The sequence below is a fragment of the Microtus oregoni genome, unplaced genomic scaffold, assembly GCF_018167655.1.
Source record: "Microtus oregoni isolate MIOR12 unplaced genomic scaffold, Mior012 000074F_ref0000038, whole genome shotgun sequence".
Taxonomy (NCBI): domain Eukaryota; kingdom Metazoa; phylum Chordata; class Mammalia; order Rodentia; family Cricetidae; genus Microtus; species Microtus oregoni.
The window spans coordinates 6045437-6057566 of record NW_024544004.1 but is presented as its reverse complement, the minus strand read 5'-3'; positions in this window follow the sequence as shown (position 1 = coordinate 6057566).

The following is a 12130-nucleotide window of genomic DNA, read 5'->3' as shown; positions in this document are numbered from 1 at the left end:
AAATTTGTTCTTAGAAAATTTCACAGGCTAGTTTCATGATCAAAGGGGTCACAGGTGGTCCAGTTTGGCAGTGAGGGAGTACTCAGTACATTTTAGTGCTGTCTGAATTTCTTCCTTAGAGACTGTTTTATATGTCATTCTTCTGCCCAAGTAGAAAAGAAAAAACTACACTGGCAAAAAAAAAAAAAGAAAAGAAAATTTCACACAGGTACCCAGTGCTTATTGGCCTCTCTCACCCCTCATCCTTTCCCATTTCCTTACCACCTGCGTACACCCCATTCTTCCCCACAAATCTCTCGAGCATTCGCGTCTACTAGTTTTGTTTTGTGACACATTGTGACTAACAAAGGTCACCTGTGTGTTCATGAATTTGAAGCTACTCACTGAAGTCTGGTGGGTTCGGCCGTGGCTACACCACAGGAAACATTGTTCTCTGTGCTGCTAGCATCTATAGGTAGAAAAATTTCAGCTGTAAGGGATAAGTCTTGGTGAGCTTCTCTGCCTGCTATTGACTGAGAGTTGACAGGGCCAGTCTTGTGTGATTGTTATGAGCTCATGCAATGACTGTATCCAGTCTAGAGGATGGCATTTCATGGCTTTTCACCTTGTCTTCCAGCTTTTTAAATATTTATTTATTTATTATGTATACAATATTCTGTCTGTGTGCATGTCTGCAGGCCAGAAGAGGGCACCAGACCTCTTTACAGATGGTTGTGAGACACCATGTGGTTGCCGGGAATTGAACTCAGGACCTTTGGAAGAGCAGGCAATGCTCTTAACCACTGAGCCATCTCTCCAGCCCTGTCTTCCAGCTTTTTATACACTTTCTACCCCATCTTTCCCAATGCTCCCTTAGCTTTAGAGGAGGCGGTATAAATATCTTATTTAGGTTTGAGTTCCACAACCATCACTTATTCTCAGGACCTTAAGCAGCCCTGAGTCTCTGCATTCACTGCCATGCAGTATAATGTGAAGCTTCTTTTAATGAAGGTTGAGAGTAGCTTTTGATTATGTGCAAATAAGCATAGGGTTAGGGTTTTTTATTGCTGTGAAAAAAAATTGCCATGACCACAGCAGCTTACATAAAAGAAAACATTTAATTGGGGCTGACTTATCGTTTCACAGGTTTAGTCCATATTTGCCATGGTGGGAAGCATGGCAGCATACAGGAAGACTTGGGACTGGAGAGGTAACTGGGTGTTCTACATCCAGAGCAGCAGACAGCAGAAAGTGAGAGTGACACTGGGCTTGGCTTGGGCTTCTGAAATCCCAAAGTGCCTTTCCACGTCACATTTCCTCCAACAACACCACACTTAATCCAACAAGAATACACCCTCCTGATAGTGCCCGCTCCTATGAGCCTTTAGAGGTCATTTTCATTCAGTACCACAACTAATGACGCCTTTTCTCCTCCTGCAGCCTATAGAGCAACCTCCAGCATTCTGAATGCTAGTCAGTAGTAAGAGACTGTCCAGGTTGTTTGCTTCTAAAGTGTGTGGCATCTTCCACAATACTAGTTGTAATGGCTAATCTTAGTTGTCAGTTTGGCACACATGGGAAGGGGGATCCTTAATTGAGGCCTCTAGCAGATTGATCTATCTATGGGGCATTTTCTTGGTTGCTAATTAGTGTAGGAAGGCCCAACCCTTTGTGAACAGCACTATTTCCCAACAGGTGGGCCTAGGTTGTATAAGAAAGGCTGCCGGACATGACCTTCAAAACAAGCCAGTAAGCAGGCGTGGGCAAGAGCTCATCCTTAGAGGCTGTCAGCCAATCCCTGTCTAAGTCAGTTTCTTTTCTTTGTTTCTTTTTTTTTTTTCGACAGACTTTCTCCTGGTACTTTTGGCTGTCCTGTCACTCTGTAGACCTAAATGATCTCAAACTCACAGAGATCCACTTGCCTCTGCCTCCCAAGTACTGGGATTACAGGCATGCACTACCACCACCTAGCTAAGTCAATTTCTTAATGGCGTGGAAGTAATGTCTTGAGTTCACAGGCAGATTGGATTAAGTTCAGTGTGTACAACCTTGTTTCTTCAGGGAAAGATGTGTGGTCTACTTGGAGTTTCTCTTTCACATGTTCAGAGAGTTTTTTCATAGTTTTTTACTATGTTGGCCCCAAAGCCCCTGCTTGCTACACTATAGCCAGATGTATTTGAATTTGGCCTGTCTATCCCTGCCTTTGCTAGTGTTGGTCTCTACCACCATTGCTGCCCAAGCTATGGTGGGAAGGAGGGGGCATTAAGGAAGCCCTGGACCCAGGGAAGCAAAGATAGAACTATTCTAGCTTTGGCTGACTGACTGACTAACTAGCCAACTGTTTATCTGTTTATACACATATGTTTTTATATATGTATATAGTGCTTTTTAAATACAGGGTCTCTTTATCCAGGGGTGACTTTGGACTTGCTATGTAGCCAAGAATAGTCTTGAACTTCTTACCCTCCAGCCTCCATCATCAGAGGGGTAGTATTCCAGGCATGGGCAACCTGTTATATGTTATGCTAGGGATGGAACTCAAGACTTCCTCTTGCATGCCAGGTAAGTGTTCTATCAAATGAGTTGTAACCACAACCCCCAACACTTCAGTCTTTAAAAAGGTGAATGCTATTCTATTATAAATATATTTTCAATTGTGTTTGCAACTTCATCAACTGATGAACATTTGCATTGTTTCCACTTTCTGAATCTCATGAGTAAACACTCAAGGATAATTGCATGAACTTATGTTTCAGATCTCTGATACGTTATTTTTTTCTTAAATTGATGGACCTTTAGTCATGTCTGACTTCTTGAGGGTCTGTAGAAGTGTTTTCCACAGCTGTACTTGTTGAATCCCGTAAACATCTAAGAGCTTTCCTTTCTCCAAATCTTTGCCAACAGTTAATACTGTTTTTGTTTCTGGCTACAGTCATCCTATTAGGTGTGACATAGGGAACTCATTATGATCTTGATTTGCTTGCCTAATAACTACTGATATAGAATATCCTTGGAGTGATTTTGGTTATGATATATTTTTTTTTCTGGGAGAAATGCCTCTTTATGTTTCCCATTTTAAAATTGGATTCCCCTTAAATTTTTTATTTATTTATTTTATGTGTTTATGTGCATGGGCCCACATTACATAGCATTATGTATGAAGGTTAGCTGAGAAATTTTTGGGAATTGGTTTTCTTCTCTACCATATAAGTTCCAGGGGTCAAAATCAGGTCATCAGGCTTAGCAGCAAGTGCCTTTATCTGCTGAGCCATATTGTCATCTCAGGCTTATCTTTTTTATTTTGTGATTTTTCGTTTTTAAGTCCCTCTGTAGCCCACACTAGTTTGGAACTCCTGATGATTCTCTGGCCTTAGCCTCCCAACTATTAAGTTTACAGGTGTGAGCCAACACACTTAGCTTAGTTTGCCTTTTATTATAACATTTTAAGAGCTTGTTGCATGTTAAATTTATTTAATATTATTCGGTTTTCTATGACAGGGTCTCTCTGTGTAATCTTGGTTAGTCTAGAATTCACTATGTAGCCAAGATAGCCTTGAACTCATAGGTATCTGTCTAACTCTGCATCCCAAGTACTGGGATCAAATAAATTCACCACCATTCCTGGCCCTCTTTAGATTTAGATACTAACACACACACACGCACACACACACACACACACACACACACTTATACACACATACATTTATACACACATATGTATATCTATACAAATGCATTTATATATATATCTATATATGGGCATACAAACATCTTGTGGATTGTTCCATTTTCCTCCTTTTGTGTGTAGTGGGGTAAAGTCTTGTTATGTGGCCTAAGTTGGCCTGTACATTTCTACATTGGGCTTTAACTTGTAATCCTTCTGACTCTGTCTCCTAAGTGCAAGGATTATAGGTATGCTCCACCAAACCTTGACCTTGCTCTGAGAATTGTTTAGAATTCTGTATGATTTTATTACTAGAAAAATTTCAGGCTTCTCCTCAAATTTCTCTCTGTTAAAAATATGATCAGCTTCTTTTCACAAAACAGTATTATAAAATATCAGTAAAATGAAAACAGATACTGCAAGCACATTTGGGGGAAGATGAGGATGTGTATATATAGGCGTGTTTCTATGTGAGGGGTTCATGTGTTATGTATGTGCACATGTGCGGACTTTCATGTGAAAGCTTGGGTATTATTTATCAGAAGCTATCTACCTTGGATTTTGAGACAGCATCTGGGGGGGATTTTAAGAAAAGATTTATTTGTTTATTATTTTCTCTCTCCCTCTCTCCCCTTCTCCTCTTCCCCCATGTGTGCACATGTGTGTGTGTGTGTGTGTGTGTGTGTATGTGTTTACATGTGGATATGTGCACATGAATGCAGGTGTCCCCAGAGGCTGTATTTATTAAATTTCCCGAGGGCTCAAGTTACAGGTTACTGTGAGCTTCTCAACCAATGTAGATACTAGGAACTGAACTTGGGTCCTCTGAAAGAGCAATACGTGCTCTTAACCATTGATCCGTCTCTCCAGTCCCTCAATGATAATTATTTTTATTGTATTATCTTCAGTATGACATTTGAATTCTGGGAAGCCTGGGTATTTAGTCTTCTATGTTCTCCCAACGAGCTTGTTTTGTGAATTAAAAGATCCCTCAAAATATCTGTTGGATGTTGATTTCACTGGAGCTTGATGCATCTAGATGACCAATGCAGATGTCACTTCATTTTGGTGGACTTCAGTTTCTTGCATATGTATTTTCTCTTCTGTTCGGATCACGACATGGCAGTCCTCTAGACATTATGGCTTCATGGACTTTATGGCAGTCTAGGAAGCCAGCTTTGTGGTTTGTCTTTATGTAGGCTTCCAAATAGTTGAACTCTAACAAGGACCTCATGCTCATGTCCCTAGAGATTTTGATAGATCAAGTCTGTGGAATTTTTAACTCTTTTCAACTGTATATAGTGCGAAGCCCACAGCATTTTGTAGAAAAAATACAGGGAAGGCTCTATGGGCTGAAATAGGCTGCTTGCCCTTTAGTATCATCTGTGTAAAGTTATGTCACTGGATATCTCCAGCCTTTTCTGAGAATGGCTTCTTTTGGGTGAGTTTTTATATATTGTTCTCCTATTGTTGGAAAGAAGGCAAACTCTTTCCTCAAGGTGGACATTTTTCCAGGCATGCCACTATTTAGTAGTTTGTTGAACATCCATGGATGAGCATAAAAAGAAAGTAACATTCTTCTACAGATACTTAGTAAATGCATTGGAGACCTGTTCTTTTTATATCTTGGAGGAAATCTCCAGATGGCCCCATTACCATCTGTTTAGTGATGTATTTTTGCCTGTTTTAGAGTCTCTCTACTCCAAACTAGAGCCTTCCTGAGTTTTGTTGTCTTGGCAGCAATAATGTGTGTATATGTGTAATAGGATAGATAGATATAGGAACTCTTTTTGCATTTCCTGTCTTCATCTCACTTTTCTTTGACTTCAGTTATTAATGTGGTACCCAGAGATAAATAGATAGATAGATAGATAGATAGATAGATAGATAGATAGATAGATGGATGTGGGGGGGAGAACGTATCCTGACATGGTTGGCAGAGTTGAATGGGAGCAGTGACACTGAGCAGAGGAAATCCTCATCTCATGCACTTACAGGCATATTTTATGTCTTTACCAAAAAGGAATTCAGATAGTTCTATCTGTTCCCATACAATACTTTTTCTGTGAACAGTAGTAGATATTCCTTTGTTCCTAAGTTCCTTGTGACTCACACTTCTTTTGAGGGTATATCTGTGGTTCTACTGTCCTTTTAAATAACCTCAAACACATTCACTTTCCCAGGCTTTTCACATTGAATGTGGAACTCCTAGACTTTTTCTTTCATGTGGTGAAAGTGTAGTTTCCCTTCAAGTCAGCCCTCCTACTGTGTCTTCAGGCTTGGCATTTTCAGCCCTCGATTCCTGACTTTATTTGCACAGTCACATATTCATTCTCAGGTCTCATTGACTGCAGAAGACATAAGTAAAAGTTTCTGGCACTCCTCTATTTGATTAAGGTTGAAGGAAGTCATCTCTTGGTCACTGTTGTGAGACACAAACATATAAAATCTTTGACAGGCACCAATGGCAGACTTATGTAATGATTCCATCCAAGTCCAGCTTGTTGAAGCCATGAGTTTATTTATAAGAGAATGGGTGAGGAGTTACTTACAAGAGCATGGGTGACCCCAAAAAGTTGTATTACTGAAAATTCTTATCTCAACCTTGTTGAAATAGGAGTGGCGGGCTACGTTCTGGCACCCGGCCACCCGCACGGCTAGCTTTACCCGAAATAATTACACGGAAACTGTATTCTTTTAAACACTGCTTGGCCCATTTCTATCTAGCCTCTTCTAGGCTAATTCTCACATATTAATTTAGCCCATTTCTAATCATCTGTGGTGCACCCCAAGGTGCGCTTACCAGAAAGATTCTAGCCTACGTCCATCCTGGGTCGGAGCTGAATCGCGTCTGCCCAGGAGCCTTGAGCATGGCGTCTCTCTGAAGCATCTGCTCCTGAGAGGAGAGCTGTCGAGTCTGAGCTCACTTCCTCTTCCTCCCAGCATTCTGTTGTGTTTACTGCTCCCACCTATGTTTTAACCTATGAGGGCCAGCCAAGCAGTTTCTTTATTTCTTAACCAATGAAATCAACAGATTGATATATGACACTCCCACATCACAACATGGTTGATAACTTTCCTCAAATTACACAGCTAGAGTCCTTTTCCTTGAGTAACCTCCCACACTTTGTATATTATAGCACCTCCTGAGACTATGAGACCATACTCAGGTGGGGAAGAATTCTATATAGCTGGCAGGGAAGTGTAAGAAGAAGTGACTGAAATCTCACATGAGGGTCTAATGACTCCCCCTCCCATCAACACCTCTTATGAGGGAATGTCAATAGGCACAATCTTGAGAGTAGCTTTTGAGTAGCCACAGATGCTGTGATGTTGATGATAATGGTTCTTATGCTCAGAACAGTGAAGCACAGTACCATCCTGGGAGAGAGGAAATACCTACCATTGTTCCCTTCTGAGATTCTCCAGACTGACCTTGGTAAGTAAAACCCTTTTCCCTGCAAAGCAATTCCATCCTTACCTTTTCCTGTATCAGTCTAATACTGAGGTTTGCCTCCTTTTGACATTAGGGTCCATGGATTCAGCTTCTGGCTGGACATCAGATATACCCTAAACACTCACTCTCAGGAGACAGATACAAAGGGATCTCTGTAAGTTCAAGGCTACCTTAGGCTACACAAGATTGAATCAATCTAATAGAGAAACAGCTCACACAAAGGTGATCCCAGCATTTGGGATCACATGCCTTTTATCCCAGCACTAGGGAGGTGGGGTCAGGAGTGATATGGCTGGGTGGTGAGAGTAGAATATAAGGCAGGAAGAAACAGGAACTTAGTGGATTGGGGAGTCTAAGGTTTGGCAGTCTTAAGACCATCCCTTTGCACTGGTAGAGATAAAAGGTCTCTCTAGTGGTTGATTGCTTTGTTTTTCTGATCTTTAGGTTGAACTCCAATATCTGTCTCTGTGTTTTTATTATTCCCGCTACAACATGCCATCCACTCAATATAGTCCCAGTCTTCCTTATTTCTTGACTATCAGATATATGTTGCTGAGGAATAGTGGCCTGGTGTGTGGTGGTAAGCATTCTCATCATTAGGGCCAATATGGCTTTGTAGAACTCATATTAAAATACTGCTGCCAGAGAATGGGGAAAGAAGGAAAGGTGGTATAGAAGAGTGGGAGGGGAGAATGGGAGCGGGGAGGAGAACATGAAGGATCAAGAAGATCAAGTTAAGTAAAGGGCAGAGAGGGAGAACAAGGAAAGAGATACCTTTAAAAGAGGGAGCCACTGTGGGATTAGTGAGAAACCAGACTCTAGGGAAACTCCCAGGAACCCACAAGGATGACCACAGCTAAGAATCTAAGCAATAGTGGAGAGGGTATCTAAACTGGCCATCCCCTGTTATTGGATTGATGACTATCTTAATTGTCACCACAGAGCCTTCATCCAGTAAGTGATGTAAACAGATGCAGAGATCCACAACCAAGTACTGGGCTGAGCTTCCAGAATCCAGTCGAAGAGAGGGAGAAATGACAGTATGGGCAAAGATGTCAAGACCATGATGGGGATACCAACAGAAACAGCTGACTTGAGCTAGTGGGAGCTCACTGACCCTGGACTGACAGCTGAGGAAACAGCATAAGACCGAACTAGGTCCTCTGAATGAGAGTGACAGCTATGTGACATGGGCAGTTGGTAGAAGCACTAGCAGTGGAACCAGTATTTATCCCTAGTGCATGAACTGGCTCTTTGGAGCCCATTTCCTAAGGAGTGATACCTTGTTCAGTCTAGATACAGGGGAGATTCGCTAAGGGGGGATAACCTGCTCAGCCTAAATAAAGGGCGGGGGGAAGACCTTGATCCTGCCTCAAGTGACAGACTTTGTTGACTCCCCATGGGAGGCCTCACTGTCTCTGAGGGGTGGATGGGGGTGAGGTGGGAGAAGATGGGGAGAGTGGAAGAATGGGAGGGGGAACTGGGATTAGTATATAAAAAATATTGTTATCAGGGGGAGAGCCTTGGTCCTACCTCAAAGTGATATGACGGACTTTGTTGACTCCCCATGAGAGGTCTCAACTTCTTTGAGGAGGGGAGAGGGGGAGGGTTAAGGAGAAGGTATGGGGAGCAGAGAAAAAGGAGGGAGGGGGAACTGTGATTGGTATGTAAAATAAAAAGACTGTTTTAAAAAAGAAAGTAAATGAGTGCTTCCCGAAAAAAAATATTGTCTTGTAGTGACCTAAACCTGTGTGTGATTTCCCCATCAGTCCATGAGATGAGACCTGCAAAAGTCAAGTCTATTCAGAAATGTTCTGGGACATGATGTTATTATTTTGTTTGGAAGGACTAACATACCACATTGTATTGTTTAATAAATAACCAAATTTCTGAGTGACTCATATTGGAAAATTAACCCTGTCAAGGACCAGCAGCAAGCCATTTATAAATAATTCTGAAGAAATATATGGACGGTTGCCTGGAGTATAATCTCTGTCTGTTCAGGGAAAACTGATGGTGTTAAAATTGTTATAAAATTGAATTTTGCATAGATCATGAAAGCTTTTTTATTATTAGCCGTGTGTCATGTTTTACATGCGATACTTGAAAGGTGTTCAAATTGACCAAAAGCCTGCCTTAGAAACTCTCAAACAAGCTGTCTCAATTTTTATTTTAACTAGATGCAAGTCACCCGGGGCACCTGTGAAAAAATGTCAGTAACGAATGTTAATGCTAATAAGAACCTTTAGCAAAATAGGTGGCTCCCGAGCAGTTTGGCACACTTTGGAATTCACCTGTGGTCCTTGTCTGGCACTTCCACTTGATGGACCCTATTTTAGAGACCTTTGGGGGCTCGTGAGTGGCTATGAATACAGTAACAAGGCAAGAGCTGATGTTGGTGACCCCTGACTTCTTTATTATAGGCTAGGTTTCAAGTGAGACAATGCAATATTTATCCAAGAAACATCTATTTTCTAAGGGGAAAGGGGCTTTTTTTTTTTTAGAGTCATCAGGTAGTGTGATGGTTAGTGTGCACTGCCAGCATGATAGGATTTCAAATCACTTAGGAGATACACTTCTAGGCATGGCTGTAAAGGTGTAACTAAGAAGGGAAGGCCCATCCTGAATGTATGCAGCTCACTGAACGAGTTATGTGGTCCTCGGCTAAATAAAACAGAGACCGTGAAGTAGAGCACCAGTATTCATCTCTCTGATTATTGACCACAGATCTTGTATGAATAGCCACTTTATGTTCCTGTTGCTGTGTCCTCTCCTCCACAGTGGAATATGTCCCTTCTAACCATGAGTCAAACCAAATTATTCTTCCTTGAAGTTACTTTCTCAGGCATTTTGTTACAGCAACAGTAAAAGTAATAAAGGCAGTAAAGGTGCACTAGAGGTACCCAACCAGCCTTCAGATGTGGCTAAGAGCCAGGAAGTGTGTCATCAACCTGATCTTCATTGCTTTTTTGATGCATCTAGGTTCCTGAACATGTATAGTCTTTTTTATGGAGGTATCCATAAGTAAAAGGTAAATTGGCTATAATGAAATGTGGAAGCTGTACAGTCCTTTCAAAGCCTGCTTACATGTAACCAGAGACTTCTTTTTTGTTCCTGGCTACCCAGACACAAATAATCACACAGAAACTATATTAATTACAACACTGCTTGTCCAATGATTCAGGCATATTTTTAGCTAGCTCTTACATCTTTAATTAACCAGTTTCTATTAATCTGTGTATTGCCAGGAGGCTGTGGCTTACTGGCAAAGGTTCTGGGTGTCTGTCTCCTTTGTCAGCTATATGAAGTCTGACTCTGCCTACTTTCTCTCTATAACTCTGTTTAGATTTTCCACCTGGCTTTGCTCTGCTAAGCCATTGGCCAAAACAGCTTTTTTTTTAATTAACCAATGATAAATAAAACATATTCCCATCATACATCATTTACATGTGTGTATGAGAAGATAATTATAGAAAATAATTTAGTGTTATTGGTTCAGTTATAGGCTGTCCTACTTGCCTTGGAAATAATACCCCCAAATTCATATTCCTCCTCCCTTTTTTAAGTTGAAAGTGAGACTCAAGTCACTTTGTTTAGGACATTTAATTAATCTTATAGATAACTGTATCAGCCATCTCTACATTGCTTGTATTTAAATACCCTGAATTAAAGACAACTCACATTAAAATTACTCTTTAAAATGTTTCATGCAATGTATTTTGTTAATATTCTTCCCCATTCCACAACTTCATATTCTTTCTCTGTCTTAAAATAAAAACAAAAGAGCCAGGGGCATCCATGGGAGAAAGCTTTAACCAGTGACCTCTGCTGGAAAAGGGTTGAGCCAGCAACTTCTACCGGATCAGGCCTGAGCCAGGAACCTCTGCTAGAGCAGGCCTGATCGTGCAACTTGTGTGGAATCAGGTCTGAGCCAGTGACCTCTGCTGGAGCAGGCCTGAGATAGGAACACCTGCGGGAGCAGACCCAAGCCAGTGAACTCCACAGGAGCAGGTATGAGGGAGCGACATCCAAGGGAACAGTCCTGAGCCAGCAACCTCTGTGGGACAGGGCTTGAGACAACAGCCTCTGTGGGAGCAGGCAGAAAACAGTGACCTATGTGGAACCAGGCCCAGGCCAGTGGCCTCAATGGGAACAGGCCCAAGTGAGGGACATTGCAGAAACATGCCTGAGCCACTGACCTCCACAGGAACAGGCCAAAACCAATGACTTCCACTGGAGCAGTCCCAAGAGAGTGACCTCCTTGGGTCCAGGCCCAAGCAAGCAACCTCTGCCGGAGCAGGCCAGAATGAGTGAACGCCACTGGAGCAAGTCCAAGCCAGCAACCTCCAAGAGAGCAGGCCTGAGCCAACCACCTCCATGGGACCAGGCCTGAGTCAGCAACCTCTGTAAGAGCAGGCCCAAACAAGTGAAGTCTATGGGAACAGGTCTGAATGACCTCTGGGATTGCAGAGCAACATCCAGGAGCACTGAGTTACCTCCGGAAATGCCAAATGACCTTTGGGGTAACTGGGAACCATGGCCCCGGCTTCACCATGAAAAGCAAACATCTAAGGCTTGGATCCACTGGCACTTGGAAGATTGATCACCAGAAACACAGACAGCCCCAACTACACCAACCAGAGAAAAAGATGGGAAGACAAGGTAAGAACACACTCAACACCACAAAGAGCAACATGACACCAAGAGAAACTAATGACTCTAAAATAGCAAGACTTGAACACACCAATACAGATGAAGCAAAAGAAAATGTACTAAAAATAACTTAAGGAGAATGTTTGAGACCCTTAAAGAGGAAATGAAAAATTCTCTAAAAGAAATGGAGGAAAAGACAAACAAAAAATTGGAAGAAATCAACAAATCTATTAATAAAAACCAAGAAGAAGCAATCAAACAGGTGAAAGAAATGATTCAAGACTTGAAAACCAAAATAGAGACAATAAAGAAAACACACACTGAGAGAATTCTGAAAATAGAAAATATGGGAAAATAACCAGGAACCACACACGCAA